Source organism: Lepisosteus oculatus, chromosome 23 (assembly GCF_040954835.1).
Source record: "Lepisosteus oculatus isolate fLepOcu1 chromosome 23, fLepOcu1.hap2, whole genome shotgun sequence".
NCBI lineage: Eukaryota > Metazoa > Chordata > Actinopteri > Semionotiformes > Lepisosteidae > Lepisosteus > Lepisosteus oculatus.
In genome coordinates this window covers 11,251,358-11,263,693 of record NC_090718.1, presented here as the reverse complement: position 1 = coordinate 11,263,693, position 12,336 = coordinate 11,251,358, and the positions used below count along the sequence as shown (strand labels likewise).

The 12,336-nt window shown below is 40.8% G+C and overlaps 3 long non-coding RNA genes across 5 annotated transcripts; 1 reads left to right on the top strand and 2 right to left on the bottom strand.

The window, feature by feature from the left end:
• Positions 1-6,013: 6,013 nt before the first annotated feature.
• LOC138224836 (uncharacterized) lies at positions 6,014-6,930 on the bottom strand. The gene is made up of 3 exons (XR_011183286.1): positions 6,822-6,930; positions 6,503-6,597; positions 6,014-6,239 (listed from the first exon to the last, which is right to left on the bottom strand). It is a non-coding gene; the product is annotated as an uncharacterized lncRNA (long non-coding RNA).
• On the top strand, positions 6,236-9,907 carry LOC138224837 (uncharacterized). 3 transcript variants are annotated; one of them, XR_011183288.1, is made up of 5 exons: positions 6,236-6,731; positions 8,602-8,758; positions 8,896-8,959; positions 9,182-9,238; positions 9,659-9,907. It is a non-coding gene; the product is annotated as an uncharacterized lncRNA (long non-coding RNA). The 3 variants fall into 3 exon arrangements; XR_011183289.1 differs by lacking the exon at positions 6,236-6,731 and having other exon boundaries at positions 6,917-8,758; positions 8,896-8,947; XR_011183287.1 differs by lacking the exon at positions 6,236-6,731 and having other exon boundaries at positions 6,917-8,758.
• A 954-nt stretch (positions 9,908-10,861) lies between these two features.
• Positions 10,862-12,046, bottom strand: LOC138224922 (uncharacterized). The gene is made up of 3 exons (XR_011183420.1): positions 11,963-12,046; positions 11,780-11,830; positions 10,862-11,217 (listed from the first exon to the last, which is right to left on the bottom strand). It is a non-coding gene; the product is annotated as an uncharacterized lncRNA (long non-coding RNA).
• Between the last annotated feature and the right edge of the window lie 290 nt (positions 12,047-12,336).

Here is a 12,336-nt window from a genome sequence, read left to right as displayed (position 1 = left end):
TATCAGCGCTGCTAAAGCTCAGCAGCCAAGGTGACAAGCTGGGAGCTGACAGGGTTTCCTGGCTGGAATTGGTCTGTTCCCACCACAGCTGCAGGGCAGTTTCCTTCTTCAAAGATGCAGAGTAGCTTACCATGCATTTCCAAACAGTGTAAAGACCCAGCCCTGCAATCCCACCATAAGCTGCCCCAGTGACCTTCAACTCTTTGAAGATCTGTTTCCTGCAAAATGCTGGACTAGAGCCGGGATCTCCTACCTCATCCAGAAGAACATCGACTGAGGCAGTGTTCCAAGTCACCCTCTGTTAAACTAGGAGCACCTTTGAAAGTTATTGTGCTGTTTATGTAATTTGTTCACTCACTGATAAGATCTCCTTACCTTTCTGGGTCTTCTGTTTTTTTTCCATCGACTCTTTCAGAATTTCACATTTACTAACCTGCATTGGTTAGTGCAGGTCCTGCAATGATCACTTAGTAATAAATTATAGAACCTGCTGAGCTCAGACTCCCCAAAAGCAGGGTTGAGAGAGTCTCTGCTTAGTCTAGAGCATACACAGTTTTGTTACTGAAGTGCATTTTTTGAGTACAACTATTTTAATTTATTAGATGTAATTGCTGTCTGGTACATGGCAAAATTACCGTTCTTCTTGAGATATTTTGTATAAATAATTCATGTAGTTTGCATTTTGGAGGTGTGCTGGAGGCAGGCATGTAGTTACTATGTAATTTAGCATTAATACAGAATGCAGGGGATTTTACAAAGATTGCATTATTGTCACACATGCAGACATGTCTTTAGAAATACTTGTAGAGCTGAGCTGTACCTCAACATTACAGGACCTCATCTTCATTTTTTTAAAGGATTTATCCTACTGCAGTCATTTCACCACTGTGCAAAAGAAGTACAAGACTAAGTCCTTTTCTGTAGATTAGTGTTTGCCAAACAATGCAGCAGTACCTGGTGAGATGCACCAACAGACCCTCTAATAGGTACAGAAATGAGAAATTAAATAAATGGGAAATATTAAACGGCCCAGGTTGTTAGTCTAGGCAGGTATCTCACCAGGATTCTGGGGTTAACACCAACACCCATTAATCGTTAGGGACCTTGCTTAAACTTATCATCCAAATGATCAAATCTTTTTGGGATAAGATGGAAAAACGACACCAACAGGTCTCTCTCACCCAACACAACAATTGCAGAAACAGAATAGATTTCTAGTTTCTGTACCAGTCCTAAGTAGGCTTAGCCTTGCTTAATAAAAGACCAAACTACAAGGTTATTTTCCAGATCTGCTTCCTTACTGAAAAGGTGAGGAGATTTTACTGGGCTCAGCTCAGAAACCACATGCCTAGGTCTGTTGTCAGCTGGGGGAGGGAGCTGAAGTACATGTACTTCCTATTGATCAGTTGTTCATACAGTATACTGAAGAGCAATTCCTATTGGTCGATAAGAGGAGGCATCTTTTCAATTCCGATTGGCCAGACATAAGGAGCTGAGCAGCCAATCATATCAGTGACAAAACTAGATGACAATCTTGATACACTTCTCTATGAAAGTAGATGTTTGAAGTTCCTGAAAATATAGACCTGGTAGGATAACAAAAATACACATTTTGCTCAAATTAAATAGAAGGCAACTTTCTAACCCATGAATAACTTTTACATCTTCATAAAAACTCAGCATTAAAATGACCACAAATTAGTTAGGCAGAGCCCTTATAACTATCATGTTTGACAATAGAATCCACCTTTAACAAATACTGTGTTCAATTGAGCTGCTAAAAGAGCTGTGTGTTGCGTTGTGTGTTGCAGTGATCTAGAGGTGTGGTCGCCACAGTGTGTACAAACAACACATAATTTGAACTCAGTCTTTGTTATTGAGCTCGCTGAAACAGGAGTGTCATAGATTTCTCTGAGACTTTTAACCACAGATGGCAGAACAGAGGTACAGCAGCATAGATCGCCGCAATGACATCAATAGTGGAACAAGACACAGGTGTGCTCCTACCTGCAGGCCATATAAATCTAACCCAGAGATGGCAGAGAGTAGAAAGTACAGTGCTTACTGAAGCCAAGCTGCACATAAATTACATTTGACTGTATTCAGTGAGTATATGGTTTCCCATTTGGAAAAGGACATAAAGGGATTGTGTTGGAAGCAAAAAAGGTAAAGAGATGAGCAAGAGACCCTCAGATAGTATAAGACAGTTATAGACAAAATTAGAGTCACCAGACCTGGAGCTCCCCATCTGTTTCTTTCACAACTAGCCATGCCATGGGAGTTTAGGCAGGTGTTTGTAGCTCTTATATTCCTACTGATGCTAAATATAAAACTGCCTCTGAAATTATTTACAGTTATATTCAAGATCTTAAATAATATGCCCCGAAATTAATTCTGGGAGTGTAACTGGCTGTTTGCTTCAGACTAATTATTATCAATACTTAAAAGGCTACACAAAAGGTTCTAGAACATTAGATCTCTGTTATTGAAATATTAAGAATGCCTATAAAGATCTTATCAAACCACTGACAGGATGATCTGATCTGTTTGCCTATTACCATTGTACCGACAGAATTTCAAAACAGTGAAGCCAAAGACCAGACTTATGCATGCGTTGGAGCATGAAAGAGTAACATCTGAAGAAGTGGGGAGTCTGTTTTTGCAAATAAGTACTCAAAAATCAATGGGCCTGGAAAATCTGGGAGGCAATACTTTGCAGAAATGTCCTCAACAACTTAGTCCTGTATTCTGTTAACTTTCCCAAAAGGAACTGGAATATTTACAGTTCTGAGTTTGTGGAAGACATCTGCAGTGATACCAATATCTAAAAGAACAAAACCTGTTGAATAACAAGATTTCCATCCTGAAAACTTAAGTTTAATTTCAAAGAAATGTTTTGGACAAAAGTTCTGCTCCATCTTCATTTGGCCAACAGTGTCCTCAAGGTCCCTTAACCGTTTGTGTACAGGGTGAAACAAGCAGTGGAAAGTGAGTCTCTTGCCTTGTTAAGTCAAGTATTAAAGCATTTAGAAACCTCATCATCGTATGTGCACATACAGGACGTTTTGTTACTAATTAACACTATTCAGGCATACAGGTTGATAGTGAAGATTCTGGATATAGGAGTACATCATACACTTACAATTTTCTTACTCATTGGGAACAGTATGTATGAGCGATCCTGGGGAAGTCTCTCATCATCAGCACCAGCGCAGGGGTAACCCAAGGCTGTGTGCTGTCCCCATTGCTTTTCACACTGTACACTGGTGATTGTGATGATACAATTACACACAGGAGATACAGTAAATCCTTTTTCTAATTGGTGTCAGGATAAGTTTTTAAACACAAAACAAAGGAAATGATCATTGAATCCAGGAAGAAATGTTCCTTTCCTCTGAACTCTGTAACTCTGAATGGAACAGATAGTGAAACAGTAAATGAATATAAATACCTTGGCACTCTTATTGATTGTAAAATAACTTGGATCGCCAATACAGAGGCAGGGTATTTAAAGATGCAGCAAAGGTGGTATTTCCAAAGGAACGTAAGGAGTTGTAATGTAGACAGCACAATGTTTGACACTATTTGTCAGTTTGATTCCAGGTATTTTAAGCTTTAGTATTCAGAGCTGGGGCGGGGCCTTGTCCTGGCAGAACAGAAACAAGTTGAACAAAGCGATCAGGGCTGGTGGCAAGATTACCGGCACATCCTTGGACTCAAGAACATGTCTAATGGGGCGACATATTATTAATCTTGCACATAAAATCTTACATGTCCCCTGTCATTCATTGTTTTTAGATTATACTCCCCTATCCCCTAGATGGAGGTACCAGATCCCCTGTATAAAGACTAGGCAAGTATTTACTTCATTTCCACCTAAAGGCATCCAATTGTGGAGCAGTTAAAAGATCGTTCAGAGGTAGGGTTCCTATTGTTATTGTTGGTATTTCAGACACTTTACTAGCTAGTTGTCTGTTTTTAATCTTATGATATAGGATCGAGCTCTGACTGAGCAATGTTGATTTGCATCATAGTATTGCACCTTTGTAATATTGTATTATTGTCATATATGTTGTATGTTATGTGCTCCTGATCAGCAAGACAAGCTGCCTTTGAGAAAATAAAGGTTATTTCACTCATTTCATTCATAGTACTCTGTAGAAGAGACTGAAAGAGAATGAAGAAATTGGAAAGATAAAATGGACTTAACAAGCATGCATACTGTAGTTTCTCTCTGAATTCAGGGTTTAATTATTAAAGAAAGGAATATAAGAAACGCCCAATTATAAGGCAGTTTATTTTATATTGGTAAGAAGAAAAGATTGAATCTATTTTTGAGGGAGAAAATTGAAATTTATTTTTCTAGCTTTGAGAAGAATTGTGTATTTTGATCCAGGAGAATTATCTGTTTTAGAGTGTTTTGGTGTCAGGTTTTTTTTTTTTGTTATTGTGTTTTAATTTATCACAGTAGACCAGCTTCTGCCATACAGAGGCTATTTTTGAAGAATATGCCTACCAGAAGGATCTGTTTTATTTTTCTGATTACTTTTCTCGCTCTGAAATGAAGACTTGTTTTTTTTAACTGTAATTTGCCTAAAGTGTGTTCTGGACTTGAGTTCTGTCTACCAACTGACCCAAAAGATGACTGAACTCTCACAGTATCATACTTTCATTTAGTTTTCATTGAATACTTAGTGCAACATATTACGAGGCTGTGATGGACTCGTCAGCAGTGGGATCAGGTCCTCCTCACAGATGAGTCACTCTTCAGCCTGTTCCACGCAGACGGGAGGGACAGAGTGTGGAGGAGGAGGTGTTGAGTTTCTGTTTTCCATCAGTATATATGTATGTGTATGTATCTGCAGTTAAACATGCTTCTGTACGTACACACTGTACTGTAGGTGTTCTGGGACAATGTAAACCGAGCCTGGAAAAGGCCAGTTATTGTCTGTGTAACGCAGAGGGATGTTGAATAGGTTAACCTTCACTTTTGAGAAATAAACTGATATAAAGGTTATAATAATGTTCAATATCAATTTACTACATTTAAATGGACATGCAATGGTTACATAAGCAGTTTAGGTTCTGAGTAGCCTTGTCACATAATGAAATTTGTTTTCATGTGCATCGATCGGAGAAATGATCCTGTTTCCATGGTTAATGATTCTCAGCACTAATGAGAATTGAGAAATACAATCACCGTAAGAGCAGTTACAGTCGGTTGTGTGCAGGCTGGGAGTACTGTACAGATCTCTTTGGGGAACTGGACAGAGATACATATTGATTTACATTTGTCAAAAGTAGTGAACAGTATATTTTGTGTTAAGGAAGGGCCCCAGAGTTGGATTTCATGCACATTAAAAGTTAATTCCTTGAATATCAAAAGTTTATTTTTTTCTCTTACTGAATGATAGTTAATGGTTGAAGAGTTGAGTACTTCTTTTCAGTATATACAGATCTTTAAAAGATCAACTGCTTCCATTGAGTCTGTTCTCTAAACCTCCACTTAAAAGGAGAACAGCGTTCAGAGCTGAAGTGTTGCACCATAGATCGTGGGTGTGTGTGTGTGTGACAGCACCACATAGGCCCATGATTAACTGTGTAATGCTGTTTCAGAGGACAGTCTGATTGGTTCCTAAAGTGCTGTGATCATCCCCCCTCCCCCATGATGTGCTCAGCCCCACGAAAGAAGTTCAAGCACCCCAACATATTTGCATTCTCTCAAGTTCCTGGCAACGACACATGAACCATTTCTACACACAGTACTTTGTAATTCGCGTTAGAGTCTTTTGTCCAAGAGCAGTATTAACAAGATTAAACGCTATCCAATTTAATGTGGAGATTCATTTTTTTAGATACATACAAGTAATGGCTGTATTTTACAGCCGAGTTGCAGGAAAGACGTCTGCGCAGTAACTACGCCAGAGGAAGACGAAGCACCCTTAACAGCCTGCAAGGGGAATATTAAAAAATAACCGGGAGGATAATCAAAAGTGGAGAAATTCACACAGCCTTTCAAAAGCAATCCAAGGACACGAGTTTATTGCAATAACTAAACAAGAGGAAACCGCATAGGAATAACCCGGCTGGCTGTTAATATCCAGTACTGAACATCGCTCAGGCGGTCCGCAGTCTGGAGCCCCGGGAGAGGAAGCGCTTCTTTCAGGACACAGCCGGAGAGACGGTGGGTAACCCGGGACTGCGAGGTGAGTCCGGCTGCTCCCCGGGATCAACTGCCGCTTGAACACAGGAGAGAAAGCGTTTCGCGTTCCAATACCAGTCTCAAGTGCAAAATCTCGGCCTCTTACCAAAGCCCATACAAAGGTAGCACCACTTTTTGAAGGCAGAAATAAGGTTTAGAAAAAGAGGGGGAGAAAAAAAAAAAAGCTTGGCTCCATTTTCACGGGGTAATTCCCCCACCCAAGTACAGGCACACGACGTGCTTTCACGTTTAAAGAGTCTCGATAAGCAAGCAAAGCAGAGACCGGTCGGATTCTCTCACCTTTGAATTCGCCGCTCATCTCCACAGCTTCACGCTACACGGGAGCGCTGCGCTTCGGCCTTCAGACGGTTGTGGAGGACAGGAAGGCTGGGGAGCTGGAGAGAAGAAACTGCATTAAATGAGAGCCCTGCCGAAACACGAGGAACATACCTGACCAAGGTCTACAAACACAAACAGCTGGATTAAGGAGTAGCAAAAACGATACGTTGTAGTTCGCCCCCTGCTAGCGGTACGCAAGTTGTTGGTTTATTTTCAATTAATGTTTCTTTGAAAACTCGAATGAATTTTCAAAAATCCAGCGAGTTGCTTTCTTCCTTACTCTGAAGTTCAGATGCCTTCTCTCGATTACTTTTGAGCTATTCCTTCCCTAATACAAAGAGACTTTTGTCCGACATGATTTTCCTTTGGCTGCAAAACCCCTATATAAAGCTAAAGACGACATGCGCCTACCAGAACATTTTTTAAAGGAGACCAATTGACGGCTGATACGAGATGAATCACACCTGGCTTCTGGCTTTTAATTAATTAGAAACGTCTAAAACCCGGATTGGATTCTGGAGTTGGCCGTCTCCGCTTTGGAAATGGTCCTTCCCACGCAAGTAATTTGGAGTACAGTCCCACTCCACATTTTCAACTGAGCCGCTGATAAAGTAACTTTATTCAACTTTAATTGAACATTTAAGATTTGTTTTCATTTCAATTCAAAATACTTTATTCTTCCCCAGGGATTCAGCTGGTGAATAGTAAAAGGTTAGAAATTAGCGCGATCCTTGCGTTAGAAACAGTTTCGGAATTCCCGTCTTTTAACAGTAAGAATTAAACTGCTACTGTCTGACAGTCAATCTCACCTGTGATTACTGTACTGTACATCACTCATTGACAGTGGTTCCTCATCACTGTACACTGTGTATATCCCTGTTTATACCTTTGTACCCAGTGAATAACAGTATATAGAATTCTCATGACTTTTTTAATTATTCAAAATAGTGCCAGCCGTCTGATATTCATAGAAAACGTTTTCTAACCACCTGCACTCTTTTCACTTGACTACAGTAACTCTCTTATCTTATTGAATATTGAATATTAGCTTCTTATATATAATATTAAGAGTGATGTGATTAGCCACTGATTGCAAAACTAGTTATTACATCCTTATCACTATTCTGTTTTCTATGCATACACTCGTTCCCATTCTATTTACGTGCATAGCTTTTGATTTTTTCATCTTTCATCTGAGGGAATAAAACTTAGATTTGGAACCTTGTCAAACGCCCATGGAAATATAAACAGATCATGTCGTGACAACTATTAGTATAAAGGAACTGAAGGGATACTCTACCCTAACACCAGCCGGGTCATAAAAACATTGAGAACAATTAAATCGTTCATGTAGTTTTCTAAAATGTTATCTTTAAAATTTTTCAGACATTTAAAAAAAAAAAAACTTTACATTTTACCCCCTCTGACTGAACAGGGGGAACTGCCTCGTCTCCTAAGTGTGACTTGGCTTAAGACTGAATAAGAGAGTCACATGGCCGATCTTTAGCGTGGCCGGCCTGGTGGCTCCGTGGGCTAACCCATCGGGCACTTTCTAAAGTCCAGACAATTGGATCGACTCCCAGAGACGCTGGGGAGTTAAAGTCGAGCCCCGAGCCTCCCCGTCAGTCTGAGATCTAAGCCCCGGGTGTAGCTCTCGTGCTGTCGGGGTGAGTTTGTGTAGGTGGCTGTTCTCTACCACGCCGGCCGTTTTGGGGGGTTCCATTTTCGGGGCCCTCCAAAACAGGGAAAATGGGGGGTTTAAGTCCTTTATGAATGAATAGTAATGAACGGAATTCTAAAAAGCAGCCCCTTATACCACTGAGACACCTGCAGGACGGGTGTGGCACTAGCAGTGAAAGAGAGGTGCAGTCCTAACTAGGAGCGGCAGGGGTCCCTATCCAGCACATTCCTCTTGATTCGGTCAGCTGGCCGCAAGCTAGAAGTTCCCGTCGAGCACAGCCTCGTAGGGGAGTGTTACTGTTTTAGGTTTTCTGAAAATCCTTTAGCCGACAAATGCTTTATGTATGATCTGGTGAGTTGAAGTTTCTGCTGATCTCCAGTAACGTCAGTGTTGAAGCCCTTGTAACAGAATCCGCAGCTGTCCGTCAGGACCGGAGCCCGCCTCCAGAGTGACCTTCCTCAGCGGACACGCCCCGTCCACCTGTTCCACAGGTGCGCTCGGCAAGATGGCGGCGGGACGAGCTGGGGCGGCTCGAGGTGCGTTTGCGTTTTATTTCGAATTTTCTGATTTTAAGTGCAAAAAAATCAAATTTCACTTTGGGGAAAGCAAGATGAAAAGTATTTTGTTGCTACTGTTGTTAATTGTTATGTTTTTTCTTTTCTTTGTGTTTTAGGACGCCGAAATGAGTGTCCTGTCCGTTGGAGCGTGCTCTCGAAGTTTGAAAAGTTTGTATAAAGGTTCTTATACTATCATGCTTTGTACTTTCATTGTATGTTTTTAAAACATGGTATCTCTAGGTGTCTGGGGCTGTAGTTGTTCTTCTAATATTAACTTTTTAAAGTCCTTAGCTGTGTAATGTCCTTTGGCGGATTGGGGCTAAAAGAACGTTTTTCGTTCCGAAATGATGCAAATATTGTCAAGATTAAACTGATTAATTCGTTCGTTTTTTATTTCTCCAGGTGCCAAAAGGATTTCAAGAACGGGATACCAGTTATGAAAAGTGTTTTTTTTTAACGGTAAGTTATATTCCAACCTTCCGCTTTTCTATTAATATTTGTGTAACTTGTTAAGACGACACATTTTGCCTGCTTTTCACACATTTTTACCCGGAACAGGCATATATTCACTACATTGCTGCTTTTCGTTTCGTTGTGCTTTTGTTGAACGGAAAAAGCAAACTCTTAAGACGCTTTCTTCAACGGAATTGAATTCTTATGTGGCTGAACGTATGTTCTGGAGTTTTTTGGAGTAGCGGGACAGGGATCTATCTTTGCTTTCTCATTTAATGTTTTTTTTCTCATTGCATTTCATGGTATTTATATACATATATATTCAAGCACCATGTTTAAATGTTTAACTTTTATTTAGCACATCAAGTGGATCCATTCTGCAAAGCCCGTATTTTGTTAACTTGGTGTTTTTTCTTTTGCCTTCAGTTCTGCGGCTCCTGATCCTCAGCGCTCCGTCGATCTCGTTTCCACTCCAGCAACTCGTCGTGCATTGGCAAGTTATTGTTGACAATGTGTACTTTTCCTTAAATTTTATTTTTGAGAACAGTGACTGTAATGTACCGATTCAGTGTTGTATCTTGCTCTTAATGTCGTTATGTTGTTTAACTGTTTCCTGTTGACTGCTGCTACTGTATGTGCTGTGCATTCTGAAATAAAAAAAAACGTTGCTTTGCATTTTCTGAAATGTCTGCTATTTTTTCAAGGTGTGTTGGAAGGGTTTGCTCTGGGCTGGTGTCTCACTTCTGTAAGTTTTTGGCTGCAAAATCTGGAGAGAGCAATCAGTTTCCGAGAAACGATGCGATGGGTTGTTTTGTACTTTGCGCCACGGCCGCAAGGGGACACCCTATCGCATCGTGACTTGGAAACTGCGGGGGCTACCCCCTTTTTAAGTCGCTCCAGATTTTCCCGCCTTTTTAGATAGTCTCTGGGGGGTTAGGGTCCCTAGGAGGGAGCCGAGGTACAGCCCCTAGGGGAGGAGAAGGGAGGGAAGCTCTAGCCAAGCCCCCTCACTCCCAGCTGAGAGGAAGACGGGCTGGAGGTGGCTTTGGCCCGAGAGAGAGGAGGCACCCAGGGCGGACTCAGCCTATCAGTCACAGCTTGCAACCAACAGACTTCTAAGTCCACACCAGGAGCCCTGCCTCTCTGCAGGGACCTCGGCCATCACCAACCTGCCTTCCCCTGCTGCTGGGAGTGAGTGGGCTTGGCTAGAGCTGCAGTCAATCACCCAGCCCCTCTCTCCAAAAAGAGGAGTAGACGGGGCTGGGTTTGATTGATGGGAGGAGACCACGCCCTGCAAGAGCCCCGGTATATACTAAGTTTTTTGGCGGGAAAATCTGGACAGACTTAACAAGGGGGTAGCCTCTGCAGTTTCCAAGTCACAAAGCGATAGGGTGTCCCCTTGCGGTCAGTGACAACAAGGAAAAAACAGCCCTTCGCATTGCTTCTCGGAAACTGTTAGTAAAGTCTCTCCGCCAAAAAACTCACCAACACCGGGCTTTTTCAGGACCAAGGGTGTACGGAACTCTGCATGAGAACAGAAACAACAAAACACATCAAACTCCAATCAACAATTTATTGAGCGAAAGTTGCATACAAAACAAAGCATTCCAGTACGAGCTATGCACAGATTCGAAATGAAAATTAACACCTCTTAAATTACAAAGCGTCAAAGCAAGGCTATATTAACACTAAAGACTTTTTACAAGTAAGCAGAGTACAAAAACATTAACATGCAACATTAAACAACGCATGCCATTACATACGACAGATGCACAGGATCTGTAGTGAAAAGTAACATGGATTTAAATTACAAAATGTCAAAGCACGGATACATTTACGCTAAATGCTTTTACAAGTAAAAAGGGTACGAAAAGAGTTGCACGCAACTACATGGAAAAGCACAGAAACATACGGCACGTTACTGGTTCTCCAAGGAATCTGTCGAGGCAGCGACCAGAATGAAGACTGGAACTTTGTTGCATTTCCTGCAAAACAACAGAAATCCGTATGAGCTGAGCTTGGAATAAAGCGCTTAGCCTGGGTAACGGGACATGTTCCTGTTTAACAGGGTATTGAAGTGTGTAGAGTACCTAAGCAACATACAATCAATACAGCTACATGTGTCGATTAGACAGAACTACCACATTCTACTGTTTTTCTTCCATTCTGGTTAGCATGTTCTTTTTCTGAAAGACCTGAATTAACGCATGAGAAACGAATCCATATCTTTATAAGCTCTGTAATCTTAATGGTTGTGAAGCAATTTGGAAGCCAAAACGTTTTTTTCTGAATCTGTATTTTGCGCATCGAAAAAGCAAATGTGATCGCAGTTTTAGCAGAAATTGCTTTCAATAAACAGGAGGCCGATAGTTTTTTTTTGTCGCTTCAGAACCGTATCTGCCTTGGAGAAATCTAATCTAATACTGCCTAGTCTGAGTCTCCTTTTCAAAAGGTGCATCACGTTTTCCAACAATAATTTGCGGGAATTGCAGTATTTAGTATACTTCAATGTGATACGTGTAAAAGAATAAAAGGGTTTATACTCACATAGATAATTGCAGCACCTGAGCCAAGCTTGTCCTGCCCGAAGACGCCCAACTGGAAAACACAAGAAAACATTTAGACGATCATTTAAAGCAAGGTTTCTTAGAAGCAAACACCAAGATAGATAAAACAGAAATGTTTTCAGTAAGATGCGGATAAAGAAACGAATAAAGTGTTTATACTTACGTTTATACTCCCATTATTTAATGCGAACCATGTTTTGCCCGAAGATCCTAAACTGAAAACACACACAAAAAAGCAGGATTAAGAATTGGAATACTATTTAAACTGAGAAGTATTCTTTGCAAGTCAAATGTTTATCACGAATATAAGGACATAATCACCTACCATACTCTGGAATATAATGAAGAAGTGCAGTTCTAGGTTGGCTAATTTCGGTTTTGCGCACGCTTAATTTTGAGAGAAGAGGTGTTTAATAAAGATTAAGATAAAGAAACTCACATAAAAGCCAATAGTCTTTACGGCTACAAAAGAGCTTTTCTTCGGTGTAAAAGAAATATGTTATCTGTGTAAAACAAGTGGCTTGTTAAAAACAAGAG